Below are 14,716 nucleotides of genomic sequence, written 5' to 3' on the forward strand. Positions count from 1 at the left end.
GGCGACCTCGAGCCCACCACACGGCCCAGGCTGGGCTTAAGTGGGTGCAAACCCGCCTGGCGCGAAGGCGACATGTGGGTGCAGAGCCAGCCAGTCTCGCCGCGTTCTGCCACCGTTGGCAGCCACAGGCTGTGCCCAGACTGAATTGAGCACTTGAGTTTCACACTTTTATCGGGAGGAGGAGCTGGCGTGTGTTATGGTAAATCACTTTTGGCTGGTCGTTAGTCTTTCTGACTAATAGACGCGGGCTTAGTCACTCTCAGTTGGGACCTTTACACTTCAGCTCTGGAAGGGCGGCCTCCTGTGCTTCCTTTGTTGGAAAACAGGCCCACCTCTCTCCCTGAGACTGGAATGAGCTGGTTAAGTGTGGGAAGAACAGGGTACTAATTATATTATCTTCCCTACAACTGGATTGGTAGGTGGAGAGAGAGAAAAAAATCCTGCTGACGTTTCTCTCTAGTTGTTGCTATTGAAAATGCCAGGTTGCCTCAAAGGATTAACCACAGGGAAGAGGAAAAACACCCTTAGAGAAACAGTGGAGGGAGCTGCTTAAAGCACATGAGAAAACCTGTTCAAAAATGGCACAAAAAATGTAATGCCAGACCTAAATGTTTTGTGCAGGCAAAGCCTGAAATGTCTTGTGGGGATTTCCAGAGAAGGCGCGCCTCCCTAAAGGTCTCCCCATCTGCTCCCGGATCTTGCCCTGCAAATACAATCCTGCTCACCCTTTCTTAGCTGGGAGAATAGGACCCCGATCCCCAGCAACTGGTGCCAGTGGGTTTGGCCACACCTGGTCCCTGCTATCATGCACCGCTTTCAGGACCTGTCATTCTCCTAGGAGACCCAGAGCCTCTCCTAGCATGTAACTTAAGCCACTAGGCCACTAACCAAAGGGAATGAGACCCAGGCTCTGTGCTGTAGAGAGATGAGCCATCTCAGTACCCCCAAGAAGTGGCCTCAGTAAGCTGGGATGGAAATATTAAAACAACTCGGGGTTACAGCCACGGCCTAATTTTACTCATTTACCTGCGAGCAGGCAGGCACTGTAATACCCTCGTGGGACAGCCTGTCGCTCTATCCCAAAATAGAAACACTGAGCTCCAAATTCTGCCTTGAGGGGTACTAAGTCCGGGTTTTTATGGAACAGAGCTTTTCTTCTCCAAATGAAGAGCATTTCCTTTTTATTTTACACTACCAGTTTAGTGTTGAAACTTCAAGTTGTTGTAACTTCCCTAACGAAATGCCCAGTGGAAGATGGAAAGGTTTGTTTTAGTTCGGGTTTCTCTTGCCATAAAAGGATCTGGAATCAAGGGGGTTAAGGCTGGCCGTGGGTCCAGAGCAGCAATTCCTTATATTGTATCAAAAGTCTTTCATGCTGCCTGGCCTTTCATGTCTCTCCGAAGCAGCTTTATCGATGTATGCTAAGTAAACAGAGCTTTGTTTTCGTCTTCCACCGACCGCCCTCCCTCCCGGCACAGACTGGAGTTGGAACCCTTCCAAAGCGGCTGCTGCAGCAGTTAGAGCCGCCTCCTCCACACACAGGAGCAGGGTTTCTAGGGTGAGGCAATGCGTCTGCAATTCGCAGAGACAAGGCAGGAATTGTAATTGTAGTTCATCATGTGATGACTTATGAAAGAGGAAGTTGGTATGTTTTAGTCACGTAGACTCTGCCCTCTTGCTTAAAAGGCTCCAGATCTTCTCAAAAGAGAACTCTGATCATCTCTGCCACTCCAAGTCAAGGTTACCAGGTTGGCTGTGGTGTCCTACACATTCCTGTGTGGCCAGACAGGCTGATGCCGGGTGAAGTGTTGGTGGGGCAGTGGGTTGAAGCTGGCTTTTTAGCAGAATGCTGAAATGCTGCAATTTGTATTAAGAACTAAAGGAATATTCTATGGGGAACACTTCTACTGAGACAAGATGGAGCAACAGTCTTCCAGCTCTAATTTCTAACATTAAAAAAAAAAGAAAAAGAAAATTGCAGTTTAGAAACAAAAGGATAGCCATTCAGTATGCTACTCTCCAAAAATGGCATAAGGAAAGTGATTGAAAGGTAAACCAGACAGAGCAGTTCTAAGCAGTAGCTCAGTGGGTAGAACAAATCCAGCCCCTGCGTGAGCATTAAACATCTAAAATCTGAATCTGAACCCGGGAGCTCACTCCAGTTGAGATGCTCCCTGTACTGGCAGGTGACAGGGCATTGTAAAGAAATGATTCTCACCAGATGACCCTGATGGAACTCTGCCTGGAGGACACATAGCTGTGGGAGAGCGATGACCCCCTGCCTCCAGCAATGTGTGGGTGCTGTCCAGGAGGTGGTATTTCTAGGGATTGCTGAGTTCCTTCATGTCACCCTATATCCACGCATGGAATCACAGCCTTCATTCTTTAGAGTGCAGCTTCTATTAATAACATGATGTTTCAACCATACTAAAGCTTCTTAAACTCTGACCCTGGCATATTTGAAGGTTAAAAAAAAAATGCAGCCATATGGCATCTGAATATTTGTGGCTATCATCCTAGGCTCCTTGTACTTGGCCAGAAGTATCCTAAGACTGGAAGAGCATGTGTGATATTCAAGGCTTTCCACTTTGAAAAAGTTATAAATACATATTTGAGCATATATGTTTATATGACACATCCACACATACTATGGAGAGTCATGACATAAAAGAGCCTTCTGTAATAGATATGAGCACCTTCCTTCTAAGCAGTAGCATTTTATGAGACAATCCTACTGGTTTTCAAATTGCAAATATGCTATTTTAGAAATACTTTCCCTCTGTTTGACCTCTCCCTATAGCCTACCTCCCCTGTGTGCAGAAAACATTCAGATACTAAAGAGACTTCTGCATGTGGAGGAGATAAACTCTCTGTGGAAGGTCTAGGAAATCACCGAAGCTCTCAATCATCCACATATACACACAGAAGCTGTTAGTCACTAGCCTGTGTGTAAACAGGTACAGTCCCCACATACAGTAAAATTTGGAGACTTGATGTAAATTAACTACTGACTATGTCAGAATTTAAAGAGCCAAGTGAAAAATACAGATAAAGGAGAGATTGAGGTCACATACTCGCTCAGTCTGCAAGGAAATTTGGAGGAGAACTGGAAGGCATTCAACAGCCATTTGATGCCAGAACCCTCCTATTGACTTTTTGGAAAGAGCATGATGAAATGCACTTTTCTGGAATAATATCTGGATGCGGGTTTAACCTCTATTTAAGACACTCACTGAAATCCTTTAAAAGATACCAGGGGGAAGACACTGACAAAACAGCAAATCAACCTCAAAGATAATGTTTGAAAATAATAATACACTTTCTCTCATTTAGCTTGCCTACTTAAAAGGTAACTTTCCTACATACACATTAAGGAATAAGGGGACTGAAAAAAACAGAAGATGTTACAATTCTGAAAGGTTAAGCATGATGTGATAGCTTTATGTTTATTATTGCTTTCATATGGGCATTCAGAAAAATTATTTTGAGTATAAATTTTATTCATGTCCTTTTTCAGAAGCTGAAAACCTAAGATAGTGAAAAATTAAGTGATTTTCTTGCAGTAACATTAAAGATGAGTGCCAGAATTGAAATACAGGTATGAGTATTTTTGTCTAACCATATAGTCTAGAATGGGTGACTCAGACGGTAAAGAATCTGCCTGCACTGCAGGAGATCTGGGTTCAATCCCTGGGTTGGGAAGATGGCTACCTACTCCAGTATTCTTGCCTGGAGAATTCCATGGACCAAGGAGCCTGGCAGGCTACAGTCCATGGGGTCACAAAGAGTCAGGTATGACAGTGACTAATACACACTCTCATAGTCTAGAACATACTATATACGTTTGCATTTAAAATAAAATGTATGCACAGTTTAGAGGCCTAGAAGAAGAATGTTAACATTTGTGAGTGTTAGCAAAAAGACTGTTAAAATTTGCCTATCAATACCCGTATTTATAGGAAACAAGATTCTAGTATAGTTCATAGGACAGGCGATCCAAAGAAAAGTCAACAGTCACAACAGATAGAGATATATGGTAGAGGTGAGTCAGTTTGCCACCATGCCATGCCTAGTATGGAACTCCTTAAATGGTAGACCGTTTTATACTGGTGAAACTTAGAATTTATAAACTATAGATAAAAATTGATGTTGGTGTTTGGATACAAAATTCATTTCTAGGATTTAGTTGAGCGAGGAAATGGTTTGGTTACTCACCAAATTGGAATACTGTACCTCTAACTCTTTATGACCTATTTCCCTAAAAACAAAAAGGGAAGTCTCATGAAATCATTTAATTCCTCATATAGGACACCAATTCTGGCTATTCTGCATGCAGACAGGTAAATACAATAGGGCTACAAGGCACTGAAGAGAAAAAACCATGAAGTCAGATGTTTCATGGAATTTCATCAAATAAAGTTTCATTTTTATTGCTTGTATTTCTTATGAAATGGAAGGGAGCCAGTATGAGCTAGATTAACTTTCTCTTGAGAAGATGCAAATATATTTCACAAAAGAATGCCAATCAACAGGAAAATTTGGCCTCTACCAATGGGGGTTTCTATAATCTGTTCTGGTGACTGACTTGCCCTGGTCTAATGTGTTTAGCAAACACACACAAAGTAATTTTATTTAAAGCAATTATATATGTAGGTGATAGCCCAATGATATCCAGAGATGCAAATATTAACCGTAAGCGTTTGAAAACTTTAACTTTTTTTTTTGGTCAATTTTGGGCATAAAGGAGACAGAGAACTGACTCCATGTAGAAGGAGAAAAGAAAGGAAAGTTTAAAAGCCTAATTGTGGGCTGTAATTTGTTAATTGGAGTGAATGCCAATCTGCGTTGACACCACATCTATTCCTGGGCCCACATGGTGGTGATACCTCTTTGGCAAGGGGAGTGCAAAACCATGGAGAGAATTCAGATTCACACTCAGAACTGAAGTTCATACCAGGAAAGTGAAAGTGAAGTCGCTCAGTCGTGTCTGACTCTTTGGGACCCTGTAGACTGTAGCCTGGAGAAGGCAATGGCACCCCACTCCAGTACTTTTGCCTGGAAAATCCCATGGATGGAGGAGCCTGGTAGGCTGCAGTCCATGGGGTCACGAAGAGTTGGACACTTACTGAGTGACTTCACTTTCACTTTTCACTTTCATTCATTGGAGATGGAAATGGCAACCCACTCCAGTGTTCTTGCCTGGAGAATCCCAGAGACGGGGGAGCCTGGTGGGCTGCCATCTATGGGGTCACACAGAGTTGGACACTACTGAAGCGACTTAGCAGCAGCAGAATATAGCCTACAGGCTCCTCCGTCCGTGGGATTCTCCAGGCAAGAGTACTGGAGTGGGTTGCCATTTCCTTCTCCAGGGGATCTTCCTGACCCAGGGATTGAACCCAGGTCTCCCACATTGTAGGTAGACGCTTTACAGTCTGAGCCACCAGGAAAGTCCTAAAAATCGCCAAGGGAGCCATGGGAGCAGATAGCCTGAGTTTGAGCCCTAGCAAAAGACCACTGGTGGACAGAAAGAGAGAAATAGATTTCCTTAAAGTAACTGACTAAATATAACATGTTTACTAAAAAGCTGGCCACAGACAGCTAAAATGCAAATACAAATGAACTTTGATGGGCTAGTTGGCAAGCCTCCTCAGCCCTTTAAGCAAATTCCTGAGTGATAAAGTTTGTTCTGAAACATACCTGGGAGCTAGCACTTAAGAACTTCCTAGGGGCTCTTATCTTTTAGGATTTAAGAAGTAGCTAGATTGTGAACGTTTTTCAGACTGCTTTTATTCTTTCTTTCCATTTATCTATCTACTTACCTACCTATCTATGTTTGCCTTAGCAGACCAATTCGTTATCCTTAATGATGACTAAGACATCAGCTTCTGTTTACTGATTTGGTGAACTGAGGTACCAGCACAGTAAGGAACTTGCCTTGAGATGAAGGAATATACAGTCGAACAACAGCTAGAATTCAGGTTTCCCAAACTGCAGTTCTTTCTTTAGCCCACTGGTGGGCTGCCTCCTATTTCTATTTCTTTCACAGGTTCTTTTTTACATACATGTACATATCTGCATAGGAGATGTCTTTGGGACCATCGGTTCTCTTCACGCAGCTGGCCTGGAATCTGAGACAGATCACTGGAACACTCTGGGTCTGTGTTTTTCTTGATTGGAAGAGGGAATTTTGAACTTGACACCATTTCTGCTCTGACCCTTCATATGGTGGGTGAGAATAATGGAAACAAGGAGAATATGGCAAACCCAAGCCCAACATTCTTCTGACTCATATGGAATCACAAAACAAGGCAGAAAAATGGCTGTAAGTGCCTGTCCACTATCTGGGGGCTTTGTGCCATCGGATAAAATTGTGAGGTTAAATGGCTACCAAATCATCATATCATCTGAGAATATGTCTGCTTGGTTTGGGCTCAGATCCCAGGCTAGGAGTGTCTAAACCACAGTCTATACTTAGTTTAAGTTAGCCAGTGGAAAAGCATCTGTATCAGCATTAATATGCCCGACTAAAGTGTCTCAAAGCTTATAGAAAATATTTCTTTCCACAAGAGACTGATATATATGTATATATGTGGTGGGCAAAACTCAGTATACTAACCACAGGCCTTTCAGATTACTCAAGAGGGCCACAGTTGAAGAAAAAGAGAAGGAAAAAACAAAACAAAACCTGACAACAATTCCATACACTGCAGCATTTGGCTGAATAGGTCAGCAGGATGTGGAAACTTGTTTTGAGGTTATTTTGTATTCTCACCCAGGATCCCACTGCTTAATAGCTGTGTGGTTCTTTGCTGGCTATATACTGAATTTATGAAGGATGTTGTGAGAGTAAGTTCTAGGAATTCTGATATTTTGAAATTTGTTGTGCTTTTGTTAACCACAGTGAAACGTTACATTTGTGGCTTTCTATACAACTTTCATTTATTTGGTTCTGGTTATGAAAAAACTTAATGAAGCTTCATCAGTTCTGTGTATTTCAGAAATCATGGTGGGGACTTCCCTGGTGGTATAGTGGATAGGAATTCACCTGCCAATGCAGAGACCAAGGGCTTGATTCCTGATCTGGGAAGATCCCACACGCCACGGAGCGACTAAGCCCATGTCCCGCAACTACTGAGCCCTGCACACCTAGAGCCTGTGCTCCACAAAAGAGAAGCCACCTCCATGAGAAGCCTGTGCACTGCAACTAGAGGAAGCTGGAGAAAGCAACGAAGACCCAGTGCAACAACAACAAACAAGATTTTTTTTAATGTGATGGCGGGAAGCATTTACATGTGGTTGTTGTTTCATTTCAACTATTCTTCAAAAACGGGGGCGAGAAAAGCCAAGTTCTCTAGTTTTCATATAAAGATGACTCAATTTATTTGAAAATGAGTGTTCCAGAATCAGACTTCCAGATTCCATGAATTCAGAGTGTGGAAAAGGACACGCAGCTCCCTTTAGCTGTAACAGGAGACAGTCTTTTAAAAGCCTGGAATGCTGAAGCTCTCTTACACTGAAAACATGTTAGGACATGCCTTCTTGGGATGCTACCAAGTGGTTTAGGCTCTGAATTCTACATTCTGTACTTTTGAAGTTGTTTTCTGTTGGCAGATAACCTCTTGATTATTCTCATGTGATGAGTGTTCAGGCCAACCTCTCCCGTTCCAAGTAATTAAAAGACAGCAACAAACTCATACTCTGTCAAGTATCTACACTTTAGCATAAAGTTGTGGGTTGTGTGAGTGCTGGGCTTATAGTGATCAATTCTATGAGCTTTGTCATTTGTTCAGTCAGTAAGTTGTGTCCAACTCTTTGCAAACCCATGGACTATAGCACTCCAGGCTTCCCTGTCTTTCAATATCTCCCCGAGTTTGCTCAAACTCGTGTCCATCGAATCGGTGATACTATCCAACCATCTCATCCTCTGTCATCCCCTTCTCTTGCCTTCAGTCTTTCCCAGCATCAGTTAAAAATCATACACACACTACCTGCTACTGCTGCTGCTAAGTCACTTCAGTCGTGTCCGACTCTTAGCGACCCCATGGACTGCAGCCCACCAGGCTCCTCCGTCCATGGGATTTTCCAGGCAAGAGTACTGGAGTGGGGTGCCATCGCCTTCTCTGACACACTACCTAGACTGCTTTATTCTCTAAAGCTTACTCCTGCTGTTTGAAAGTGTCACCATGTTAAGGAATGAAAAATTATAGCGACTGGGGAAAAGTTTTCACCTTTTTTCATTTCCCTAGTAAAATTAAGCAATAATTTTCATTCCCCTCAGCTCCTTTTGGAACCAAGGCTAGCAGTGGATTAAAGGACAAATAAATGAATGAACAAGTCTATGGTGTTTCTTTCTTCTGCCTCAGAAAGATGCGGTTTCTTCTGCCAGCAGGAGAAACAGGTTAGATGCAAGGCAGTTCCCCCATTCCAGAGAGCCTCTATTTTTAGGCAGTTCTGATTCATGAATTGGAGAATTGCACTAAATTAGTGTACTGTACAGCATGGGCCTGGTTAAGTTAAAGTAGACACTCTGACCCCCTCCACCACTCACTCTGACCACCAAGAGTTCATTTCCCAGGGGCATCTGTGGGTCCCAAACAAAGGGGACCACTGAAAACCCTGTCCACATTTACCCTATCATAGGCCATGTGGTAACAGAAGTTTTCATATTTCTTGAACACCAGCAGGATTCTTAACATGCCCCAGAACAGAGACGCATGGTCTTGGGTGATGATTTTTAAAAAAAGATGTCATCTCATTTCATTCTGTGGGAATTATTCTTTAATCATCTGTTTTATTGGGAAATTTCCCAGAGATAATGCAGTGAGAAACTAGCCTGGAAGCAGACAGACAAGACAGGCACAACAGAGTTCTTTTTAAAATACTTCATTTTGGAGACCAAGAATACAACTTGTAAATCTTTTTTATGCTTTTATTATGGTATATAAATTATGACATTTTAGGAGAAGCCCATAAAGCTAGCAGAAGCAAGAAAGTCAAGTTTCTTTTTTTGAGCTTTCCATAGGTAGTATAATTTAAATAATTCTATGGTAGAATTTCAACACCTCTGATGGAGCATGGTTGTTTACGAAGTAAGAACAGTAATCCTCATGTTAAAAGGTGGCATTGCTACCCTAGGCAGCAGATGGTGTTATTAAATACACAGGCAAAGTCTAAGGTCATAAGGAACTAACAATTAACCAGAAATACGATCTGCCACAGTCGTTTAATGGGTAACCTACCAGATATATGCCACTTGTATTATTGTGAGTGTTGGGAGGTGTATTGTCAAGCTTCAGAGCAGTCGCACAATCCATTTAGAAATATTGTAATTATATTCTTATTTAAGCATTTTGTGAAACCAAAAAACCAGAAAGAAAGTGAAAATCAGTGTGATTTCCTCATAATATTGCTCTCTCTTGCCTGCTCTGAAAAATACTGATTCAGATTGCACAATTTCATAGCCATCCCTGAATTTAATTGGTCTCCCCAAACTAACACTATCAGGATTTGGGGTTTTATACTGCTAGTGGGCGGTGTTCTAAGACCTCTTTATGTTATCCGAGACATCATTTTTGCTCCTGCACATTTTGTAGTGTGAAGGTGATGCGAAAAGATTCAAACCCACACACGTGCCAACAAGGGGATGGCTTGGAAAAAAACAGCTGTGCAGAGGAGGGGCAATGAATGGTGGGGAGGCAGTAGGAAGTGTAGTCAGAGACTAACCAGCAAGCAATGAGGACACTATTAAAGTAAAGAAGTGGGCTTAGTTTCTATTGTAAATTAAATATAAATATGTCAATAAAAGTAAGAGCTTTATACATAACAGCTCAATTCCCTGTGGGTTTTTTCAAGGAGTTTTCCACAGGGAATGTGGGATTGATTTTCTTTCCAGTTAGGGCTTTTGAGGATGAGGAACTGAATCCTAAATTCACTCCAAGGAAAAATAACCAAGAGGGCAGCAACAAAGTCTGAATAGCAAAGACCCAGTGACTTGGTTAGAATTAGGAAAAGTGAATCTCGGCCTTTTGGCCAGAACTCCAAAGGGTATCAGAGAGTTTAACTCCAACCATCGTATCAACCAATCTGAAAAACAGCATCTGGAAAAGCAAAAACAACCCCAGTTCCCCAGGTAAATAGAAGACGAACAATGGAAAACAGGGTCCAGAGGTCACTGGCTAATCAGGGTAAATAAGTGGGTGGACAAAAGCTGTTCTTTCATTTTCCCACTGTTGGGTTTGATGAGGAAGTCTCAATCACGGAAGGAAAAAAAAAGCATGCTAATAAGAATGTTTTTCACATATTTTGATGTGTTTATTTACTTTTCTCCAAGTTTAAATTGAGTAAGGAAAGCACAGCATCTGAAGACACAGACTGCCGAGTTGAGAGCTTTGTCTCCAAGCTCAGGTAGCTTGATTTTTCCCTGTGGCCAGGACTCCTGCTGACACTTCCAGTCGTCCTCAGAAAAGCCATTGAGCTACCCTTGGGTTGAATGAATGAGAACTTTCTGGAGAGCGGAAGACTGGTGGAGGTCCAGCTGGAAAAACATATGGCCGCAGAGGCAGAAAGAGCGCTTCTTCAGGATTGTGAGTGGTATAAAAAACGTCTGCAGGCTCAAGGCAGCCGTTACAACCTAAGATCTTACTAAGCATGATGGATGTTCTTATTTCTAGGACTGCCTCCAATGTACCTGGACCGAAGCCAGTGCTGCATCCTCAGGCGCCCCTAGGGATTGTGCGTGCAGGACGGCACCACCTCACAGCCCCGCTCTGAGGTCCGGATTCCACGCCCACTACCCTCCGCCTCCCACTCTCCCACTCCCCTACCCTCACTGGGGCCAGGAGATGGCGGCCCATTGTGCCTTCTGAAAGAAAACAAAGTTTGCAAATCACTGTAGACTGTCTTATAATAGGTAGGTCAGGAGGGAAAATGACTATGGTAAATTCTCGTCTTAACCACACATGACCTCAGCACATTTTTGAGCTGCACAGTGACACAGAATGAACTGAAGGAGAAAAACCAGGCAATCTGGGTTCCAGACCAGGACACCACGAGGAGCTGACTTTTACAGGTAAAGGCACAGCCTTGAGGTTTAATAGCAGTGCCTCCCTGCCCAATATGATTTCCAAAACAGCGGGAGGCAATATGTGATTCTCCATGTTGATTCTCCACAGTAATTATCTTTTATTGCTAATAACCATTCATGCCTGTTACTGAGCTTTAAAAACGTTTTGTATGGAATGCTATATCCCTTACAAAAGATAAATTAGGAGGCGATCATTCAAATTATTTAGAAAAAAAACTGTCTGAAGTTTGAAATTTGACTCTTCAACCCCATGGACTGTAGCCCACCAGGCTCTTCCGTCTATGGAATTCTCCAGGCAAGAATACTGGAGTGGGTTGCCATTCCCTTCTCCAGGGGAATCTTCCCAACCCAGGGATTGATTGCAGACAGATTCTCTACCATCTGAACCACCAGGGAAGCCAAAAAAAAAAAAAGTAAGTTCCTCTAGAATACTTACATAGTATTAGGTCTTCAACAATTTAACCAGTACATATTTTAATTTTTTTGCCACACCACACAGTATCAGTGGGACCTGTTTCCCAACCAGGGATTGAACCTAGCCCCCTGCAGTGGAAGCATGAGTCTTAACCACTGGACCACAACATGACTCCCAACACATCCCTTTTAAAGATGCACAACACAGATGCCACTGGGAAGGTAGACAAGTATACCCCTTTTATCCTCAACTGTGGCCTTCCTAGCATAGCCAAAGCTGATACCACAATTTTTCTTCAACAGACGATAAGGTCTCCTCTCAACTTCTCAGTGGATGTTTCACCACCGTTTTCCTTATGATGTGACAGTTGTAGAAGCAGCAGTGACCATAGTCACAAAAATCAGGGCCTGATTTTATTACCCCATCATTATGACAATTATCCTTCCAGTTTTCTCTTTGCTCATATACACACATTTTCAAAGCACATATTTTCATTACCGGACAGAGAAAGGCCAATAGGTCAGTCACACACACTCTAAGATGATAAAGCAATGTCATTAACTTAGGATAAAAAGAAGCAAATTACAGCCCTTTATGCTTAGGCTGTGTTTTTCCTTTTAAGAACTCAAAGCTAAACCCAAGATGACCAATGCATTTGCGTGGGTGTATGTATATATCTGTGTATGTATATATGTAATATACATGCATACATTATTAGTATAATACGGTATTATTATATATAATTATTATATATTATTTGCTTTGCTGCGTCACTTCAGTCGTGTCCGACTCTGTGCGACCCCACGGACTGCAGCCTACCAGGCTTCTCCATCCATGGGATTCTCCAGGCAAGAACACTGGAGTGGGCTGCCATTTCCTTCTCCAATGCATGAAAGTGGAAAGTGAAAGTGAAGTCGCTCAGTCGTGTCTGACTCTTAGCGACCCCATGGACTGCAGCCTACCAGGCTCTTCAGTCCATGGGATTTTCCAGGCAAGAGTACTGGAGTGGGTTGCCATTGCCTTCTTCCATTATTATATATAATTATTATATATTATTAGTATATTATTAAAATATATATTAAAGATAATGTTAGGTAGTATGTTACTAGTTTCAAATGAACTTTCCATCCATCTGGGTCTGGGGAAAGGCTTTGAAGCCCCAGCATTTTCTAAATATCCAAAGAGTGAAAACAAAGTCATTTCTTCTCAAATATTGCCTTCCTTTTTGGGGGTCATCAGGAATGCAGAGGTGGGTATGGGCTGGAGACTCACTAAATGATTGTTGTTGGTTTTTGTTTTTGTTTTTTTAACTGTGCTGCATGGCATGTGGGATCTTAGTTCCTCAACCAGAGATCAAACCCTCACACCCTGCAGTAGAAGCAGAGTCTTAACCACTAGATCACCAGGGAAGTCCATAAAAGTTTGCTCTTTCTAATGGATGCACAGTCCCTGGATCATCTTGGCTGTCTAGCTGTGTTTCACACAGTGCTAAAAGCTCGAAATCCCTGTGTCCAGACACTTTAAGTCCTGTGAGAGTAACTCATTCTCTGATGGGTGCCTCTCCTGCCATCTTTCTGTGTGAACACAGGCAAATTGCTCTCCTGTACTTCACTTGCTTCTGTAAGTTGACATGAAAACAACAGCAAGACCAAGTGACAAATGAATTGAGATTTACTGATATGTCCAGAGACATATCAGTATGGGTACATATCACCCAGCACTTAAGAGTACAGGACCTGGAGGAAGAGAACCAGGGCTCTCATTCCTGTTCTGCACTTTACCAGCTGTGTGATAGGCGAGTCACTTAAACGTTCTGTGCCTCAATTTCCTTACCTGTGAAATGGGTATAAAAAACAGTACTTACTGCAGAGGTTGATAGAGGGAGTCAGTGACATGAAAAGTGTAAAACATACAGCCTGTCCCCATTAACACTGGCTTTTGTCATCTGAGGTATTTCCAGACTAGGCTGAAGCAGGTGCTTGTTCTAAAACCAACCAGTTCTTGTACCTCCTGTAGCCAAACTTCAAGATCTTACTTGAGGAACCACCCCTGCTACTCAGCACCCCTCCACACCCACCACTCCAGGAAGTAGTTATCACTCAAGCTGCCAATGACCTCATTCTGACCATCTCTATGAGACTCTTATCTTGAATCCTTTCTGACTCATCCACCATTATCACTCCTTGAATTTTTTTTTTTCTCACTTTGGCTCATAAAGTAATATCCTGGACCTGCTGAACTTAAAGAACTTAAGAAGTCCCTATGCATGTGTCTTATCTGTTCTCTGCTCACACCACACTTTTCTCCAGGCTGGAGGTTTTAGTACTCAGCACACAGAAGGTGCTCAGCAAACATAAAACTGCCTTGAACTGTGACGTTCAAGGACTTCCTCATCGCTGTCCTTTCATGTTGTTTTCCAGATATGGGAGCTGTTGCTGCTCTTCCTGGAATCTCTGCTGCTGCTGCTGCTGCTGCTGCTGCTGCTGCTGCTAACTTGCTTCAGTCGTGTCCGACTCTGTGCGACCCCATGGACTGCAGCCACCCAAGCTCCTCCGTCCATGGAATCTCTGCTACAGGGACATAAACTCTTTAAGATTGCCTGACTTATCATCCATCCTTTTCTTCATTTGAGACTTGAAATTCGAACTGTGGTGCTGGAGAAGACTCTTGAGAGTCCCTGGGACAGCAAGATCAAACCAGTCACTCCTAAAGGAAATCAACCCTGAATATTCATTGGAAGGACTGATGTTGAAGCTGAAGCTCCAGTACACTGGCTACCTGATGCGAAGAGCAGACTCATTGAAAAAGACCCTGATGCTGGGCAAGATTGAAGGCAGGAGGAGAAGTGGGTAACAGAGGATGAAATGATTGGATGACATCACTGACTCAACAGACATGAGTTTGAGCAAACTCCGGAAGATAGTGAAGGACAGGAAAGCTTGGTGTGCTGCAGTTCATTGGGTCACAAAGAATCAGATACGACTGAGTGACTGAACAATAACAATAGTTAAACTGAATCTCCCAAATAAATAAATAAATAGAACCTGTTTCAGGTTTCCAACTTGTGTGTGTGTGTGTGTGTGTGTGTGGCATTTTTAAAGTCTGAATTTCACTTTATTTGGAAAATAGACTTAAGAATTAAGTCCCCCAAGTATCAAAACCACACACGATTTATCTGAAAACAGTTGCTCTTGGGATGTGTAAGATGCCTTTTCACA

The 14,716-nt window shown here is 42.6% G+C and overlaps 1 long non-coding RNA gene across 1 annotated transcript; it reads left to right on the forward strand.

Moving 5' to 3' along the window:
• Positions 1-8,053: 8,053 nt before the first annotated feature.
• Positions 8,054-14,213, forward strand: LOC113885518. The gene is made up of 3 exons (XR_003509240.1): positions 8,054-10,583; positions 10,671-11,068; positions 13,919-14,213. It is a non-coding gene; the product is annotated as an uncharacterized LOC113885518 (long non-coding RNA).
• The last annotated feature ends 503 nt before the right edge of the window (positions 14,214-14,716 follow it).

Source organism: Bos indicus x Bos taurus, chromosome 28 (assembly GCF_003369695.1).
Source record: "Bos indicus x Bos taurus breed Angus x Brahman F1 hybrid chromosome 28, Bos_hybrid_MaternalHap_v2.0, whole genome shotgun sequence".
In the NCBI taxonomy this organism is placed as follows: domain Eukaryota; kingdom Metazoa; phylum Chordata; class Mammalia; order Artiodactyla; family Bovidae; genus Bos; species Bos indicus x Bos taurus.